General features: G+C 38.8%; 1 protein-coding gene across 3 annotated transcripts in view; it reads right to left on the bottom strand.

Moving 5' to 3' along the window:
• LOC105424690 (uncharacterized) overlaps positions 1-20,892 on the bottom strand; it is a 106,269-nt gene that overhangs the window by 35,163 nt on the left and 50,214 nt on the right. The window contains exons 1-2 of one of the 3 annotated variants that reach the window (XM_089078976.1): positions 1,622-2,086; positions 1,144-1,532 (exon numbers count right to left, since the gene is read on the bottom strand). The exons of 1 other annotated variant lie outside the window; for it this stretch is intronic. The gene's annotated coding sequence lies outside the window, so the exon portion shown is untranslated. Of the gene's footprint in view, positions 1-1,143; positions 2,087-20,892 lie in introns of those variants that run through there. One more of the 3 variants, XM_089078975.1, reaches the window with a different exon arrangement.

Raw genomic sequence — 20,892 nt, 5'->3', positions numbered from 1 at the left:
TCGCCGAGAGAGAACGATATATAACGTCCGTACGCGTTTTGCATCATGTTATAACGTAACGACCTGATCGCCGAGATCGCAACGCGAATAGACATTTATAGCAACCGTTTATAGCAACAGCGAGTCAAATTTCGAGCGAATAATAGACCGAGTTTCTAACTGACGATGATTAATATTAATCCTAATTCGAAACATTATCTACACTCTACGCCGATTAATATTAATAAATCGCGAGGTAGAACAAATATTGCAATTCATATATATATATCTCTCGATCGATAACAAAGTTAACTTTTAACAAAGTTCAAAATGCCATGTATCATCGAAAAATTGAAAAAGCGAGAGAGAGAGAGAGAGAGAGAGAGAGAGAGAGAGAGAACTATTTCCGTTAATCGCGCCTAATCGTTCCATTCTCAACATGTCGCAAACAAAAGTATTCATAGAAATACTTAGAGTCGATTTCCCCCATCCGAGTTTCATTGTTGTATTGAAAAATCTGGCTTTATCAGAAATATTCGATCTCCGAGCGAGAAATTAAGCCGCAAGGGCCAATCGCAAGTGGGAGAGAGGGGATCTCGAGGGGATCTCCGTTCGCGATGTCGCCGCGATATCTTGTCGACGAAAGAAAAAAAGAAAAGAGCCGCGCGTGCTGACGTTCTCGGAGGAGACCACGGCGGAATTCACCGATCACGCTGGCGCTGTCGCGAGCGATCAGGTGGCAGGTTGATTCGTGCTCCCGAACCCATCGGGGAATCGCTCCGATGGATGTCGACGATACGAATACGCGCGCGTCATATCGATACCGGTTAGATCGTATCGGAATCATCACTGGATATTAAAGAGAGAGAGAGAGAGAGAGAGAAAGAGAGAGAGAGGGTGGGGAGGGGGATGAAAAGAAAAGTTTGAAAAAATTATCCCTCTACTTTGTTCGCGGTGAAATATCGCGCCGCGTTTATAATACACTAAACCCGTAATATCTCGCGGTTAATCGTCGGTCAGGATGTCCCCCTGGCGCGCGAACAAACGGAGTAACGGAGAGTAAAAGGGGGGACGGGAGGGAGGATAGAGGGGTGGGGCGGCGGGCGACGGAGGTTGCTCAACTTGACATCGCTCTCGTCGTGACGTCATTGAAAATCACTTTACCTCAAGCACGAAACGAGTCGCTCCCGTCGGCGTCGGCGTCGTCGTCCTCGTCGTTTGCACGTAAGTCACAACGCGGACGAGAGTGAACGAGCGTCAGCGGGAGATAAAGTTATCGAGTTGGAGAGAGAGAGAGAGAGACGGTCCTCTCGCACGTATAGGCCCCCACGCTTCCACCGCGACTTGCCAGTGGCACGTTGTCGTTCTCTTTGTTCTTCCTTCCTGCTCGCGCGCGCGACTCCTCTCCCGTATGCCTCCTCTTCTTTTCCTTCCCGTCACTGCTCTCGCGTGCACATTAACGGCCAACGAAATTAATCTGGGGGACACTCCGCTTTACAATTCGATGTCCACTTGACGCACGCGATGCGTGATACTTTTACGTATATATGTCTCTATTTACACATATATATATATATATATATATATATATATGTTTTCTTTATTATGTGTCACTAGGTAGCAATGTACACTAGGTACGTACATATATCGGCGCGACGATAACGTCAGATGCGCTACCGTTAACCAGCGTTACCGCTACGCGCGATCCACGCGATACACACGTACACACCCACGCGCGCGCGCGCGCGCACGCACGCACGCGATTATACACGTTTATACGTTTTTTACGCTCGTACTCGCGTGCACATACACACACGTACTCGTACGTGTACGCGTGCGTTATTTGTCGAAGAAAAAAAAAACCTCAATGTAACCTCGCGCGCGAAAGAGATTAAGCACACTGTCTCTCGTGTCTATGTTAGGTGTATCTATCTCTCCTCACACGCCGAATATGCGAATCCACTTGCCAACCCGGCTTACCAAATATCCGCACGCGAACGAGGCCCGAGCACGACTAACCGAGTCGAGCGTATGCGAGCAGCCGACACCGGCCGAGCGTGTGGCCCACGACGCGGAGATACCCGACCGAGCGTCGTACCGCTACGACACGAGTTCCGAGTCGTTCCCCCTCCTTCCTTTCTGCCCCCTCCTTCGCACGTCTCGTCCCGTCGTACTACCCGCGCATACGGGGCCGTCTATACACTTCGGTCTTCTCTCTCTTTCTCTCCTTCTCTCTCTCTCTCTCTCTCTCTCTTTCTTTCTCTCCGCTCCTACCTCACTGCATACCTATATATACAGACACACGGTTCTCTCCCCCTCCTTCTGCTCCTCCTCTCATCCTCCTCATTCTCCTCGTCCTTCTTGTCCTCCCCGTCCTTCTCCCATCAGCTCTTAAAGCCGTATGCGTCCTTCGGTACGCGCGAGAAATATAACGCGATTTTTCCTCCAAGTACATCGCAACGAGTGAATGATTTTGAAGGAAGTAATTCTTATTTTTATTTATTTCTGTTTCCTCCGTTACATTAATTTGTATTTAAAGTTTTCACGAATATAGCTGCTGGGAGATTAAATCGTTTCTCCTGGACTAGATCTTTTCGATATCGTGTGTGACGAATGTGTAGCACAGTTCGAACTACGCAATGATCAAATCTATTTTAAAATGGAATCAGACGCCTTATTATAATATTTAGGCTAGATCTTTAAACCTATCTGTTCGACAGATTGCCGCCACGCGATAGAAATCTTTTCGCGATAATAGTCCACGTCGAAGGAGAAACTGACCAACTTTACTTCAGAGGCCAATGCTACCTTTTGAAACGCAAAAATATTCGATACGATTACGATGCAAAGGTAAATTGTATTATTCTTCTTTTTTTATTCCAGTCTAAGCAGATTCCAGACTTAACCGATCCAATTTGGGATAGATGGGACTTGTTATTGAGATCGAACTTGAAAGCTCGGCTTTCTGAAATTCATAAAATTGTAGGGATGTAATTTAATCAAGGACGTTGACTCCGAGGATCTTGTTGTTATAATATCAAGTGCACATCTACAAAGTATGCGAAAAATCGTTTAATGAGGAATAATAATTTAAATATCGATCGGCAAGATGGAGGAAGACAGAGGATAAAATTCGATGCGCGCTTTCGAAGGTTCTTTTATTTCTTTCGAAGAGTTTTCTGGAGATTAATAGAGGAGAGAGAGAGAGAGAGAGAGAGAGAGAGAGAGAGAGAGAGAGAGAGAGGATGGCGGGAGGGGGGGGGGAGAAGCGTATTTAGTGCGCTCGACCACCGCGCGGTCGACGCTCCAGCGAGTTCGGAGTTCCAGTATTCGATTGTTGCTCCGGAGTGGCGAGCATTCAAAGTGTATTTCGCATGTTTTGAAGGCTCAAAGAGGTTCCGTGCATTTTCATGAAAATTACCTATCGATGCCTCCGTAGCTACCTTACATATTGCACGAGCTTATCTTTGATACGTTTCACAAGTATCGCCTCTGACGGCCGACTCGAAATTATTCAACGATAAACGGCGTCAAGCGTTTCTGTCCATCCAGCTTATTTTTTTCCGCGACGCATCAGACATGTTAAGTTTTAACATCAAAGGATTTGGAAAATACATTTTCTATCTAACTCTAGAGAGATGGACAAAAACGAACGAGTATTGCCGTTTATTCGACATTCTCATTAAATAAACAAAGGATAACATCAATGAGTTTATTAAATTGATTGACAAAATGGTAATATATTTTTAATATATACGTAGTAGATATTTATTTTTCAACAAAAATTACCTGCATGTTATGCATGTTATGTAAAAAGGCTATTCGCCTTGTCAAAATGGGGATTTTCCTTTATTCAATCCCAAATTTTTAATCACATAAAATTTTTATCAGAATAAATTCGGTTCTACCATATTGCAGAAAAATACACGTCGGAGAGATGATTAATCCAAAATCAATAACAACAATATATATTGCATCATAATTAAAAGTTACACATAAAAACCATGTATAATATAAGATACACAAATATATTTATATCACATAAATAATATTTTTATTTTTGTGAAATTACGATAAAATTAAAATGGCCACCTGAAAGTGACGTTCGCTTATCGTCCGAGGGTTTTCGAGCGATAAAGTGAACGGATAGGCCAGGGGTGTGTTTCGCGACCGAGAGTGGGTGAAAAGGGTCGGGTTAAAATGAAGCGTCGAGCAGAGAGCGCGGGAGTGGTTTGGCGTTTCGTTTAATGGGCAAGACGATGAACTATGTTACGCGATACGTATTGCGTTTGCGTAAATGTATGGTAAAAACACCCACGGCTCGACGAAGACACCCACGCGTGACGCGACACGCGTGCGTACACGTGGGCGTAGAAAAAAAAGATCGCGGGGGTGTACTTTGTTAACCAACACCTGTGACGTCTACCGTTGAACTTTTTGGTGCGCGGGAAATGTCATCGTGCGTCGTCGTTATCCTCGTCGTCGTCGTTCTCGTTGTCGTCGTTGTCGCATTATCGCTGCGCGCGCTGCTCTTTTGATTAAAATTGAAAATGCACTCGCAACAGGATACGTTGGAAATTACATGTCGCACCATCACATACGTGTTCGGAAATGTGCTTAATATCGTCATAATGGAACATTAGAGAAGTTAATGTATGCCTTTGAGGATTTGAGCTAAAGAAACAAAGAACAAGAAAGACTACGTGAAAAAGAGAGAGAGAGAGAGAGAGAGAGAGAGAGAGCTGCGATTTTTAAATTTAGAAATTGCGAAAAATATTTTTCTCGACACTGCGTATTTGTAGAAATTGTAATAATTGCTAATATTTGAAAAAAAGTGGCGCTAATAAGTGATGCTAATGCATAAAAAAGAAGAATATTTTCTTTATATTTTTTAATAAATATCAATTCTAGCAAATGCAATAAGAACACTTTCTTTGTTTACAATGCTTTGCATATTCGTTCGTGTGCTCGTATTCGCATCTTGTATGAAATATTCTACTTGTTTATAGATGATTTGTCATGTAGGTATATCATTTCTCGTAATTACCCGATTCTCCGAGTCGTTAATGCACGGTTATCGATCACCACATGGATTACAACCAATATCCCGAATTAATTTCGGTACGCTTATTATTAAACCGCTATCTGCGGTGCAGTTTATTTGAAGCTCATTCGTGTTGTACAACGATTCGTTTCATATTGAATTGTATATATTTCAGAGTTTTTCTGCTACTTTTTTAATTAAAGATTCTTAGATTCAATATGAAAACAATTTGACTTTTGAATATAAAAAAATTTGAAATATTTACTTTTTCAATAGTTACTATTTAACATTAAATATCATTGTTAGGAATCATTGAATTAAACTTTTCAAAAAGAGACAAAAAAAGAGAGAAAGAATAAAATATATATTATTCAGCTCCAATTTCTGTTTACAAATAGATTCGCATTCTTCTACGAAAGGATTAAAATATCGATATATACAACCTTGGTATAAACGATAACTATGTATGGATCACCTGGGTCTCTCTCACCGGATGTTGCAACACAAAAAAATAAAAGGAAGTCGGCCGATAACCCCTGCTCAATGTAAATTACACGAGTACGACCAAAGTTTTTCCTGGCTGTAATCCTGCAGTAATGACAACGGTTTTACGACTTATAATTAAAAATGACGCGAAATCTTTTACGATTCTATTACGATATTTATTTTATTTTAATAAATAATTTGTTTCTTAACACCACATTGCACAAAGTGTCTGTGAAAATTCTGTATGTACGAATGGAGTGAAATATTCTATTGCGTCATGTAAACATTTTCAACATCAAAGCAGAAATGTCAAAGTATTTTTTTATTTAATCTATTACCAATTATAAATTAATCGCATTTATCGAAACGAGAATTCGAGTAACATTATCTGAATTTGTCCGCTATCTACTCCTCGGTCTAGTATAATTTAATGAGAGATCCAGAGGCAAAGGGAGATAGATAGAACGAGAGAGCTGAGAGTACTTTAACGACGAGGAGATGTCCCGTGTCTGTATTTCCTTTTCTCGTTGAGAAACTTGGTATGGGTCTTAAGAATACAGAGGTCTCTTACTTTCTTGATTTGCCGAGCTAAGAAATATAAACTGAAATAGAAATACACTTGACCAAAATCAGAAATCGACTGAAGTCGTCGAAGATATTCATTTATCTTCAGGTACTCGCGAATACTCGGGGGAACAAACCGGGCTCATCTGCAGTTTCTGATATGGAGTACTTCTCGAATTTTACATGCGAGATTCTCATTTCTTTATCCGAATTTAAGTGACTTATGAAAAGACACTACTTTAAAAATAACTACTCAATTTTAAAAAAATGCGCGATAAAGAGCAGTCAGATCAATTTTATTTTATTTCTTTTTATCAAAGAATTTTATTTCTTTAATCTAAATCATTTTGTCTCTTTATCCTAAATTTTCCGGGCGATTATCGAGAACGATTCGAGATTTTTGAGATATTCAGGGTTAACGTTGAGATTTACGATTTTCATTTTGATGAAAACGAGAATTCAACATTTCGCATTCGCGATATTTCATATAATTGTATTTAAAACGGATATTATACAGTTAGTTCTACGGGCGAATACCGCTATGTGCAAACGAGTATCGAGTGAGTTTCCACTTTGCGCGCTTGCAACGCGCATCATTCCCTTTCTTCTTCTCTGTCTCCTCTCTCTCTCTCTCTCTCTCTCTCTCTCTCTCTCTCTCTCTCTCTCTCTCTTTCTCTCTCTCTAAAGCAAGTTTGTCCCACCTTTCAGCCTTAGCTAGTAGTCTCGTGCACGTTTGATACTTCCTCGCTCGTCCTTTTGAAATATATGGCACTTCAACGTCTCTAAACTCTTAACTCCATAATGCGGGGGACAAAGACAAAAAACAATGCGTGACTTATTTTGTAGCCGCAGCAGGTAGAAAATATTCGTAGAGCGTTTTCTTCGAAAGAGGAAATTTTAGGAATGATCGTTGCATTGTCGACAGCATGTGATCGCAGAATGCGAGAAAGATTTAAAAGAGAGAAATATAAATGTAAATGAATTACATTGTGTTTGTGAATGTGTAAAAAATAAGAAATTTTGTAGAAAGTTGTCAATGTTGTTTTTTTTTCCCTGTCATGTATTTGGAGAAAATGTGACTTTTAGAGTCTAATACTTTAGGAAATGTGAAAAAAGATTCAATAACAAGAATGTAAAGGCATTTATTATTCTACCGTTATTACCGCGTGTATTAATTAATTAATTTAATTAATTTAATTCTTATCGTGTGAATCTACATTACAAAATTTTGACAGGCAGCAGAATAGTTAATGTATGTTGAATTATTGGTTATCGATGTGTGATAATTTTGACTTTCGCATTCATATTCGATATGTCTGCGATGACATGCCTATTTTTAGAATCTCGATCCGCAAGGCATCTAAAATAACTTCGGTGTGAACGCGTTTGCGAATTACTGCGCAAACTGCCGAAACTCCGTGTACCGAATTATGTAGACTCGTTTTGTCCCTACAAATGAAACATTTCCGCGAAACGAGATCTTGCACAATCCGGAGCGAGGTTTCCCCCCAGGACGAGTTCAAACAACGATGATTCGAGTCCGAAACAACGAGACCCAAATCTTTATATCCGTTGCCACTTCGTTCGCGCTATTTTGCGAATTTAACCGTCCAAAAAAAAAAAAAAAAATTCAATATTATCGATTATACGATTTATATAAGCCGAGCGAGAGTCGACCGACGAGTGCGAGAGAAAACCGAGTTAAGGAGAGGAAAGTCGAGGAAAGGAGAGCGAGGCATGGTTGGGATTTTCTCACACGGCGTAAGTCACATTCGGATGTTGGGCTCGGAGCCGCGTGAGTTAACCGCCTCCCGCTAACCGAGAAAAATTGCAATGTACTCACGAAGGGCGGTCGAGGAAGTGGAAGTTATAGTGGCGGCGAGAGGGGGAGGGCGGCACAAGCGGCCGTCACCGACGTGGGGATAGAGCCGACTCCGACTCCGACTCCGACGCGGGGCAAACATCGCGGGAGGAAAAGGAGCGAATCGCACGCGCGAGGGGAAGGGAGAGGAGGGGAGGGGAGGGGAGTGGGGGAGAGACGACTCGGACTCTCGTGTCGTAGCGGTACTCGTTTTCTTCTCGGTCGCGCTCGCGTATCTTGTTGCCGCAAAATTGAATAACCGCGATACCCACCCCTCGCGAAAGGAGGGAAAAAGGGAGCTTTTTAAATTCCGAGATACTCCCCCCTCCCCCCCCCCCGCTAGCCGAAATCGCGATCCCAAAAGAGGCATAATTGAGCTGAAAACGAGAGTGCTCTCGAGAGGGATAACGCGCGAGAAATGTTACGCTGGAAAACTAACTGCGGATGAATAATATTGATTTCTTTCACAATCAAAAAGATATTTTCAAACAGCGTGTATTGTATATTTAATAACGCGGTGCCTTTTGTATTAAAATGTAATTGAATCGTATTAATTTTATATTGGAAAGGAACTTTATTGCAATATATTCTATTCTAGGATAAAAAAAAAAAGTTTTATTGGCAGCACGTATGTGTAGAAAAATAGAAAGTAAAGGAATCTCATATCTATCGCGGAAAGGTTAATTATTAAAGGCATCATTATAATTACATATTTATGAGAGCTACTTCTTACGTATAAAAGTATTCTCTATTCAAATATTAAATAACGTGAATCTTCGTCTCTCCGTCTTGTTTGCGTATTCCATCTGCCACCGGAGGGTCATAGACTTTTACCCTACTTTCTCCTAATCGTATCAATTATTACGAACTCTCGGCTCTCGCGTATGAAATCGTTCACGGGGTGTCTAATTGACGAGGTACTATTCGATGTTTTCCTCGAGGAGAAGGGAGGGAGGACTCGTAAATCTGGATTTGCAAAAATCCAAGGGGGGAGGGGGGAGTATCGAGAGACTACTACTTGAAATTCCCCGTGTGTTGTATTATAACATAGAGTCACGAGAGTTATTGACCCAAAGCGAGATATGTTCCCGCCTTTGCGCCAAAGACGGTAAAGAGAGAGACCGAACCGTTTGAAAAGTAACAAGCCCATATATCGTTATATACTACTCGGAGCATCACAAAGATCGAACCCCATTCTCGGAGTACTTTTGAAAGGGATCTCGCCGGACTTCTTCGGTAACGCGAGATAGCAAGGTACACTTCGTTACGAAGTGAAGGTTGCGCCGCGGCCACAACTTTCGAGCTGTTTTCTACGGTAAACTTCCTTTCTCCCGTGCCGTGCAATAACCACGGTGTTGCGCCGCCGTCCTTCCAAGATATTAAATCTTGATGTTTTCCGCAAAACACCGCGCGATCGACGTTTCCATCTAAAATGATTCGACTGACGATACGCATTTATTCCCCCAACTTCTCGCAACTTTGCTTTTCCTAATTTGTCGTATAAGCTCGAAATTTATGTCATTTTCAGTTAATAATAATAATCTGAATAAAAATCACCAATAAAGATAAGATTATTATTTTTTTATATTATCTATATTACTGTTCCTTTTCTATAAAATTTTAATAATAATAAAAATCAAGTCAACGCCGATAAACCAAAAAAAAAATAAATAAATTTAAGTAACATACGAAAAACATTTATTAAGACAAAATAAAACAATATGTCGTCCGAAAATCAAATTCTCGTGCGTTTCGGGTGACGCAGGGCCTTCTCCGGTAAATGAAAAATTTTTTAAAAACAAAGAAATGTCATTTAAATAATAGTAAACGGAGACAAGTAATACAACTCTCCTCCATGTTGATACCATTATTTTGGTAAATTTTTGTTCAGAATTGTTTTTGAAATCGGATCTTATGATACCGGCTATGTACGATAATTTCGTGTAATGACGCGCATTACGGTCGCGGCATTACAAGCGAGTATGGGAGAGCATAAATTATTTGCACCCATCACATATTTGGACATCGACATCAATTGGGCAATTGGAGGTTCGGTGAACTTGGTCGTCCTACTCCGCGAATTTGTCTCGGACAAGGCCGACCGCGTTTCGACCCTCCCTAACACAGCACAGCCTTCACTGCTTAACCCTTTTAACCCCTTCGGCAATCCCGTCGGATCCCACGGAGATGTAGTCAAAGCACGGACTTTAGAGTCGCGTGCGTCGTTTATTCTTAGAAGAAGATCGTAGTCGCCGTGATTATAAAGCATAGCAACTTTGCCTCTCGCGAGAGGCTCTTTGAAGAGGATTCCTTGTCAAATTGAAGAATGTGTTGCGAAATCGAGAATCGCTCGAGGCTACTTTTTTCCCAAGCTTTTCGAGCTTCAGTCAAGGGAGAGTTATTAAAAGTTTCTCGAATCAACTTGCGCGTCACGCGAAAAAATAATCATTATAAGTAAATATTAATGTATCTTCACTTGCGGACGGAGCAATTGAAGGGAATCAATAAAATCGAGACTTGGTACGATTTAATACAAATCGAGTTTACGTCATTTGTTACGATGCGGTTAAATTCTTGGAATGAATTGGAATTCCTCGGAAAGCTCTCGTTAGATTATTATATAAAATATATAAAATTATGTGATTTTAATATCTTTAAAGAATAAATGTTAATGATTTTTTACAATTACGATTATTATTAAGCCGAACAATTGATCTGAAGAATATAAATAAATCCAGATATTATTTTCGAGAATTATTAAAAAAAAAAAAAAATCGATTTCTATCCTCTCGAAAGATTGAAAAATGTTACAAAAGTAAATGTCTGATCAATACGAGTTGCACGACTCTATAAATTATTATCGATAAGCTTCCCCTGTGAGCAACGCGATGTCATCTGCGACTATAAATCTCATAAAGAAGGCGCAATCCAAAATTCATATCTTCGGTCTATCTATTTGCGATAAATGCAGCAATCGCTCTTCGGCATAAAACTCAATCTCAAATGTTTGGATTGAATAGTTACTCTAATCCCATTTTGGAAATATACAGTGCATAGATACAAACGAATATGTTCATTGTGAAGTAAAACTGTATTATAGCATTCATCACGACACATCTTTATTTTTAATATAAATGTAACGTTATAATGCGATATTTATATCACATTATCACGCATTATATATCGCATAGTGACAATTTAATTAAATTGTCATAATTACATAATGATAATTTAATTAGAAGTATAATTAGATGTATTTTCTTGTCCAATTCATTTGTAAAGAATTTGTAAAAGTCGAATGGCGTGGCCATGATGTGTTTTCAACACGTAGAAACAGATTCATAAAAAATAAATTCAAGACGTGATTAATTACCGCATATATGAAACAATAGGAAGCACTTGTTCAGTGGCCAGTAGACAAATCACACGAAAGCTATCTTAAAATAAGGTTCGCAATATGCCACAATGGAAGAATTTTTCGGATAGAATAGTCTCTCTTTTTTCTCTCTCTCTCTCTCTCTCTCTCTCTCTCTCTCTCTCTCTCTCTCTCTCTCTCTCTCTCTCTCTCTCTCTCTCTCTATTTCCCTCTGTTACTTTGTCTCATGAACATGCAAATACCTTCCTTCTCTGTTTTCTCCCTTTCTCTTAACAGACTTGTTTGGCAACAAACAAATCTGTTAAGAAGAATGGTTCGTGTCTACCTAGTTTATGAGATGTCTGGTGCGTAAAAAAAAAAAAAATCTCGAAAGGAAAGTTACTCTTCACACTGCAATTAAACTCGTGCATTTTCGGCTTCGTTTCTCCTATCTTCATCTTTCCTCTTTCATTCCAATGCAAACGCAATTGCATGAAGATGCAGACATATACGGAAAGAGAATGGTCGACTAACATCGGAGAATCGAGGTAAAAATATTCTTCTCAAGGGCGAAGAGAAGCATCGTTTCGCGATAGGATGCTGCCTACGTATTCCTTAGTTGGAAGAATTCTCCATGGGCAACATCGTGGATGTCGATAAAAAAAATGTTGGAGAGGTGCAGACTTACTGCTAAATATACTTGACAAAGAAGTCTCTCGTAACTATATCTTAAAATTAGCATGTTAACACTCTCTCCTCTCGTTAAATATTTAACATTATTTTATATTTTTGAATCATATATTTAATTAAAAAAAATTATTATTATATTGTTGATACTGTGTTAGTATTATTATATTTATTTTTCTGTTTATTATATAGTGTTTTGTTTAATGTAAATAGCTTTTTATTAATGACATGAGGTTATAAGTGACTCGTTTCGCGAAGAAATAAGGACGTGTCATGTTACGCTTTTGAAAGCTCGACCTATCTATTTGCATAAATTCCGTGCAATAGAATGTGGCTTTGCCATCAGTGAATATAACGTATAAACGCGCACATATTGAAGTTTACATAACGTTGAAAACCATTCTAAGCTACGTGCCAAGTTGTTTCTTAAATCAAATTGCTCATTGCTGATGTTCGTGCATTCTCTCTCTCTCTCTCTCTCTCTCTCTCTCTCTCTCTCTCTCTCTCTCTCTCTCTCATTCACTAATTTTATTCTTCGTTCTAATTCAACGTTAACGAGTGAAAAGCTACAGTTAATTGTAGCTACAATTAATTGTATTATGTACAAAATAAACATATAGAAAAAGTGAATTTTTAGTTTTACTTTCGAACTAAGTTTATATAAACAATTATTGATTTTGGATGAATATATATTTCGAGAAATATTATAGTATTGATATCCAAAACATTTCAAAGCTCGAATGATCCATGTTTGCTCATTTCAGAAGCTGGCGAAAGAAGGTTGGGTGATCTTTTTGTAAACTCCGATGGCAGATCACAAATGCGATTGCTATCATCAATCAAATAAATAAGTCCAATCTAGATTTACTAGATCACGACAAAAAGGAGGAGGAGGGGGCATGTACGATAAGACGTTTATTCTTCGGTGAAGAGATATGCATAGTGAATTTTGAGACTCGATGAAAATCGATCGGGTCGCCTTTCCGACGAAACCGGGTGTCCACAGATTGCCAGTGCGCAACCATATGCACACACACACACACACACACACACACACACGCGCGCGCATACCAACACATCCATTCGTTCGCATACCACCAATATGCATTTGCTCGCATGTGTAAGCGCGTGTAAAAAAGACGAGAAGGTGGCTACGTGACGATCACTGCGTGAGGGGAAGAACGGTAGACGAGCCAGAACAAAAGGCAGTCTTCTCTTTCCATCTCTTTCTCTCTTCATTTCTCTTTCCCAGCTGATTCCACGGGATGAGGGCAATGAGGAAAACGAAAGGAAGCAAGAGAACGAAAGGAACAAGAGATAGATAGGTAAACAGATAGGTAGATAGATAGATAGAAAAGAGAGGAAAGAAGAGGAGAGGAGAGAAGAGAGAGAGAGAGAGAGAGAGAGAGAGAGAGAGGCTAAGAGAGACGAGGAGAGAAAGCGTAGTGCATGATGAGCACGACACGGATCCACGGACTCGACTCCACCATCTCTTTCCGCTTCTGTTTCTCTCTTTTTCCTTCTCATTTCTTGCCGCCCTCGCCCCGACTCGGCTTTCAAACTGCACTCACTCTGCTCTTCACTTTCGAGACGCTCGATATTTTAATTCCTACCGATCAGCCATCCCTCACTTCGCTCCCCGCAAGCGGGCGTCAAAGGAAGCGAGTATCCTTCCTGTCACACACACACACACACACACACACACACGCGCGCGCGCGCGCGCGCATACGTGTTATTCGGCAAAGTTGATTTTCGCTTGTCAGGAATTGGCTTTTGGTTTCAACACGAATGATGAGGTTTTTGCATACATCCTTTCAAAGTAAATCAGTCCTGTTTCTATTGTGAGAAAAATGATAATCTCGATGATCGTTTGAGCGTTTTAAATAATTTCACAGAGATGCGTAATTAATAAGAGACTAGTATTTTTATATCTACTCTTTTATATATATAAAGCTAATTTACGCATTCTTATGCGCTAATACTATCGCATCGCACAGCGCTTAATAAATTCACTACATTTTTATAATACAATGTTACATAACGTTATTATTTCGTCGCCTTCGTCGTCTACATTGAATTCTGAAGATGTAACAATCACTACAAGTGACTACGGCATTTTTTATTCGAATTCAATTCTCGAAAGCTGCATGTGTGCTATCACACGTATTATTGATTACATCCCGATATGAGTGTCGATTCTTCTCTTCGGATTTTGTTCTCTTTCTCTTGTACAACTATCAAAATCGCCCAACTTCAATTTTGTGTTCGAGACGTTCGATATTTTAATTCCCGCCAATCCACGTCCCTCTCTCTCTCTCTCTCTCTCTCTCTCTCTCTCTCTCTCTCTTTCTCTCATTCCTCTCTTCACTGGAAGGAAGTAACGAATGTTCCGGCGACTATATATCGAATATTGGCACTGACGCTTGTCGAAAATTGATTTTTCTTTTGATGAAGGAGAGTCTCAGCTGTTCTCGCTCGTGGTGGTCCGTAATCCCGTTTCTGATGAAAAAAACAAGCGACATCGAACGAACAAGCCTATCATATACGCTTGCAATCCGGCTGACGTTTCCTCTATATGTTTGCGTACGCATGAACGCGCGAAAAAGTGTGTGTGTGTGTGTGTGTGTGTGTGTGTGTGTGTGTGTGTGTGTGTGTGTGTGTGTGTGTGTGTGTAAATAATATACATGGAGTGATCGGAGCAAACGTTACACGTCGGGAAAAGTATCACTTCTCGATATTGCTCGAAGCTGCTCCCAAAAGTAATAAAATATATAACATTGTATATATCTCCATATTTTTAAATAATTTTTTATAATTTAAAAATATGTGTTCTTTTCATTCGATTCGCGTTTTTCTCGCGTCTTTTTACAATTCTTCGATACGCAGCTATATTAATATTTTTCATCACATTTATTTACATAGATTTCTATAAATATATACATATATATATATATATATATATATATATATATACGATTCTCGACTTCTGCGAATCACGGCGGGGCGTGATTTTTCACATCGTATATTAAACTTCTATTTGTCCAATTTGTCTATCCGTCCGTGAGGCATTTTAACGCGACTGGGAGCGCTCCTTTTCAATGGTATGCTCTCCCAGGATTCCACCCGCGCGCCAATTAAACTACACCGCCTCCGCGCGAAAGTGCAAAGTTCCTTGGAACACAATGTAGACGGAAGCGACGCAGGAAACACGAGACGCAGAAATTTTCTACTTTTCACCCGGGCGCCCTGCTGCATAGATATATACGTATACACGGTTTGTAATTTTCCACCTTTTTTTCGTCGAAACATGGTTAGAGCGGCACATCGTAAGGAGCACGGCTCGTTCTGGAATATCGCGTATTTAACGTCACGCTTATCCTTTTTTATTTGCTCCATTTTCAATTTATCGAAAATTTTGCAGTGACCAGAGGTATATTAAATCTAATCTCGAAAAGTGACCTTTTCCGTATAACAACAAAGTTTTTATTCACTCGGGCGCGTTCATATTTACATCTGAAATATTTGTTAAAAATGAAGTAACGTGTAATCAATAAAATCAAAATGACAAAAACGAGCGTTAAATTTATGACCGTATATATAAAATTTATCTTTTTTACGATTCATCCACCTCTGTCGGAATTCTGTTATTTGCAATATTGAGCAATCTCTCCTCACACTTTCTTATTGAAATGTTTCCCTAGACGAAATCGAGACGAAATTTCAACCCTCGGAAAGTGTCGGAAAGAGAAATTTTTCCGAGACGCTCCGCATATAATAAATGGGAAAACCACTCTCGTAAACAAACGTCGAAGTACGCGCATTTATCGGTTGCAAACGACACGGAACATTTACGAGTACTGCCGCAATAGCGATTATCCCGGAATCGAAGTTACTCCGGGGAGCATAATGTTGTGTCCGGCGCGTATGAAAAATTATTCATCGTGTGCGAGTGGTGAGCGACCGCCGCCCGCTGCCGCCCGCCGCCTCCGACCCCTCCCCTCACCCCCACCCTCGCCTCGGCTCGGCACCGCCGCTACTCCGGCCGGTACATTCACCATGCGGTATAACGTTGCAGCTCCGTTGCACTTTACTAGCACCCACCGCGTGGCATGATCGCTTTACGATTGAGGGGAGGGGCAAAATAGTGCCGGCCGATATTTTATATATACGTATGATACAATTTTACCAGAATAAAAATAAAATTGTCCGTAATTATTTATCATAGAAATAATAAATCAACGCGTACATTTCGCGTTAAAAGAGACAGATTAGCACGAGTGTTTTTTTGAAAAATCATAAAAGGATCTAAAGAAGCTTGATCTTAGCAAAGAATTTATAACGTGTCTTCTTGATCTTAATAAAAACTTTGACAGAATTGGTCCGTCGCGTTATGGGAAGGGCGTTACAAATACGCATTTGTAAATACAATCGTGTAGAGATAGTTCATGAGAATTTCAATTTCTGTCTTGATAAATAAAAAAACGGATATGGTGGAAAGAATTAATACGACCCTTCTCCTTTCTTCCCCGCCGGCCCTTTCGCCGATGCTTTCGCGGTTAATCGGCCGCGGTTATTCGTAAATATTGAAAAGCCCGTTTATATAGAGGACTTGACGAGCAGCAGCCGTTGCGTTCCGATCGACGCCTGTTCCCGTCGGCCCTTCGGGCGACGACCCTTCCCACTATAGACCCCCTCCATCCTTCTCGTGCGCATTCTCGTTCACGAAGGGCGACCTCGAAGGTTCTCAATGGAACCCGAATTTTGATTGTTGTCTTATTGTCGTCTCACCATGAGGAATAAATTTCTGATTTCAGAAGAGCTTTCTAGAACACTACGCTTAATTGTTTGATTAAGCACTTTCATGGTCAAATTAATTGTGTTTTTATTATTCTTATAACTTTCTTATATTTTTGGCTTTAGAGATATCTCAAAAATATAAATTTAAATACAGAGCGATATATTCTCTCTGCTGAAAATGTATCGTTTGTGTAATATCGTTTATGTAATAAAATCCGCATAAAAGTAAATGAATTTTAATGAATAGAAAGAAAATTTTCTGTAACGCTCTCTTCCGAATCATTTGGAAATATCACACTAGAAAAAAGTATAACAAAAAATAAAAAGTTTGTACGCATTACTTGAAAATGATTAGATTTAAATAGAATCATTTTTAAATAATGTGTACAAACTTTCATCCAATTACAATATCAATCATCAAAGCATGAATCATCAAATTTTTGAAGAGGAAGAAGAAAGAGAGAAACTTTATTTAATATTAGATATTTTTATTAATGCATATTTAATTATCAACATAGCATTCGTATTTCAAAGATTTTTTTTTAATTGTTTTTTAAATATAAATGTTTTAACATTATTTATATAAAGAGAATAAGCAATTATAAAGGAAGGCTACGATTCCATCTTGTCATCTGACGTCTGGTCGCTGGCGATAAGATAGTGAGCACACACACATACACACACACACACATACGCGCGCACGCACACACGCACACACAAATATATACGTTCAAACCTACAACAACTAAAGTAATTCTACTCGTGATTTCATTAAAACGAATTACATGATTGTACAACGAGCATAATAATAAACTTAACTCAAACGATTTCACAATGCTACAGCGAGATAGAGATCGAAATGACAACAAAAAAAAAAGAAAAAGAGAAGGAAATATAGATCGAGGGAAACGGAATAACACAAATTTAGCATTTTCATTTCCCCCCCTTCTTTTCCAACAATCACGGCTGTTGGTTCGCAATCTAAGAATCTTCAAATAGATTCAGAGGCTTCTGAGGCAAGAGATATACTATTATAAAACTTGGCAAACTAACGTCTCGTCCGATGCAGCGGTGACCCTTGTCGCCTTGGTGTGAGGTTCGATCCCCAGAAACCCGATCTACCGTCGGTGGAAACGCACGAGTTGAACTCGGGGAAGGCATTGTACAGCATCTCGAGGCGAATCGATAAAGCGGCGTCTCGTTTCGTAGATATCACCGTTACGCTGTCCGCCTATTTTTCTCTCACCTGCTATACCTCGTCGTATTCCGCGTTTTCCCCCTACGATTATCCAACATGTCATACGGCACGCGAGGCAGCACCCCCCGCAAGATTTTCAAGAGACTTATCATTATTGTCCGTCTTAACATTATTGGAAAGTACTGGCCTTGAAGGGGACACGTGCGCGTATATATGAAAAATAGTCGGAAAAAAAATTTCGCTATTTCCTAGAAAGAGAGAGAGAGAGAGAGAGAGAGAGAGAGAGAGAGAGAGAGAGAGAGAGGGGGGGGGAAAATACGACGAGAGGACGTAAAGAGCGAAAGGGAGAAATTAAGATAGATCTTTTCCATTTTATGACGATTTTTGCTGCCGATATACATCATTCACATTCGTGGAAATTCACACGCAGAGGAAGAAGAGTGATTGACGCTGGAACTGCGCGATTATGGGAAATGATACAGTTTGAACTAGTGGAAATATTAACGTGTAATTGAGATAATCATTTTACCGAGAAACTCGTTAAAGACGATATTCACGAAGTATTATCTATCGTTACATTATTGTAGAATATTATATATGTTTAGCATTATTCCATTCTATTACAATATTATTAAAAATAAACGTATGTTCCAAAGTATCCGAGAAATAAGGTAGGTATTTTATTATTATTAATTAACGTAAGAAAATGCAATTATAATTTATTTTTTTAAATATCTACAAAGTTTGTTTGATTATTATACAGCATTAAATTAACATTCAATTGTAGGTAATTATTTAAATAATTATACACACACACACACACACACACACACACACACACAGAGAGAGAGAGAGAGAGAGAGAGAGAGAGAGAGAGAGAGAGAGCGATTTAAAATTAAATAAAAAAAAATATTGATAAAATAAACCCGATATAATGCAATAGGTAAACGGTTTCAGGCAATACAGATTCAATATGAAGATTTGAAATTATCCGTGCTGATCGATCTTTCGTCGCGGCACAACTAATTGCGCGAAAAGCGCTATCAGCGTCGCCGTCGTCACGATGTCATTGTCGTACGATAACGAGCATGTTTTACGCACAACACCAAAATAATCCGATTATCGAACTACCTCGGCAGCTGGCAAAGGCGTGCTATTGCCCCGTCTATCTCCGAAAAAAGAAGTCCTTAATCCTCCGTATTTTAGTCTTGATCTGACATTAAGTTTTAATGAGTTTGTTACATATTTCTGACAAAATTATTCGAGATTATTCGTTCGAAAGATTATTCGCTCTACGAGTTCGAAATAATGGTTTTTACATTCACGAAATATATCTTGTAGAAATATTATATTATACGTTGTTCGGCTATTATTTTCGTGCTTTGTAGACGTTATATTTAATTAAAAAATAATTTTTATTTAAATATACTTCCGCGCCGTATTTTTCCAATGTTATCTTCTCCAATTTATTTTTAGACGTTCTACGGATATAAATAATATTTAATTAACAAATTAATTAATAAAAATAAAACTATTTTAATAATTAAATAATTACGAAGAGAGAGAGAGAGAGAGAGAGAGAGAGAGAGAAAGAGAGTAAACCCCTTTATCAATTCGCATACACCAACAAGTAGTTGTGCAATTTCGCCGTTAATAGTACTTTTTAGTACAAAGTTAATAAAAGCTGTATTCACTGTACTATTGACATATCTATGGAAACTAGTCGGTTATGTAAACGCGTGCATGTATATAATACCAACGAGATCGATTAGCATGGATGGCTTGACGGGTTGATGCACTATCGGGCTTGCATTAGCTGCATCTACAGCTGCTATCGGGTAGCAGCTTTGTTCTACCAGGCTCAATATTTATTTACACAGTGAATCGTAGTATTTATGTTTTATGTTTTAGACAGTGGTAGAATCGAGTGTATTCTCATAAAATATTTCATATACGGTACCAATACACACACACACACACACACACACACACACACACACACACACAGGTGTACCAAAATCGCGAGTACTTCATATTGCATTCGCTCGACGTCGTAACGACATAGAAATACCAATTTAAAATATATAAGATACATTCTGTGTCATATTTTCCGTGTGTAAAAATTATTAGTCGCCTTTTACATTGCACATTATCGCACTATATAATCCACTATAGTAATATGTAGCGATGCAACATACTTGAATTTAGTACGCTTAGGTATATATATATGCGAGCAAGAAGATCGATCACAGTGCCCGTCTCGTCGATGATATGCTATGGCATTTGTATAATACGAATTCTATCCAGAATATCATGTCAGTTATACGTTTCCACGCGTGCTTAAATAAAGATGAATATCCAAACAAAAACGTTAAATCCTGTCATATATTTTGTCAATTATGTGAAACATAATTTTATTTGAAGGATGACTAAGTCGCATATCCAATTTATTTTAAAAAAATTATAAAATTATAAAAATACTGTATACAACATTATTTCATTTATTTATTTATTTATTTCAGATCTTTCTCTAATATTTTTTATATAAATATAAAAATATAAGATTTCGTAATATTTGAAAATACATTTACGTGTACAAAAATTTATGAAAGCGTTCAATTTGTACAATTCGAATATTTTTATAACATCGTTGCAGAGAGAAAGGTGAATATTTATAATATATATTATAAATTAATTAATAAATATTAATAATTAATTAGATATGTTATACAGAGCTCAAAACTTTTTCTTCTGAAACAACGCGTTCCAGTCGTGTATTTAGTTATATTATCGACGTCAGATTGTCGCTTATTGCAGGCGACAACCTCTCTAAATACCACAGTATTTCGCTTACTAGTCTCACACGAGTATTAACAAAGTACCATTACAAAACATATCGTAAATCGTGCAAAACATTTCCG

This window comes from Pogonomyrmex barbatus, unplaced genomic scaffold (assembly GCF_055798465.1).
Source record: "Pogonomyrmex barbatus isolate J1 unplaced genomic scaffold, ASM5579846v1 scaffold3, whole genome shotgun sequence".
Taxonomy (NCBI): domain Eukaryota; kingdom Metazoa; phylum Arthropoda; class Insecta; order Hymenoptera; family Formicidae; genus Pogonomyrmex; species Pogonomyrmex barbatus.
This window is presented reverse-complemented; position numbering and strand designations above follow the sequence as displayed.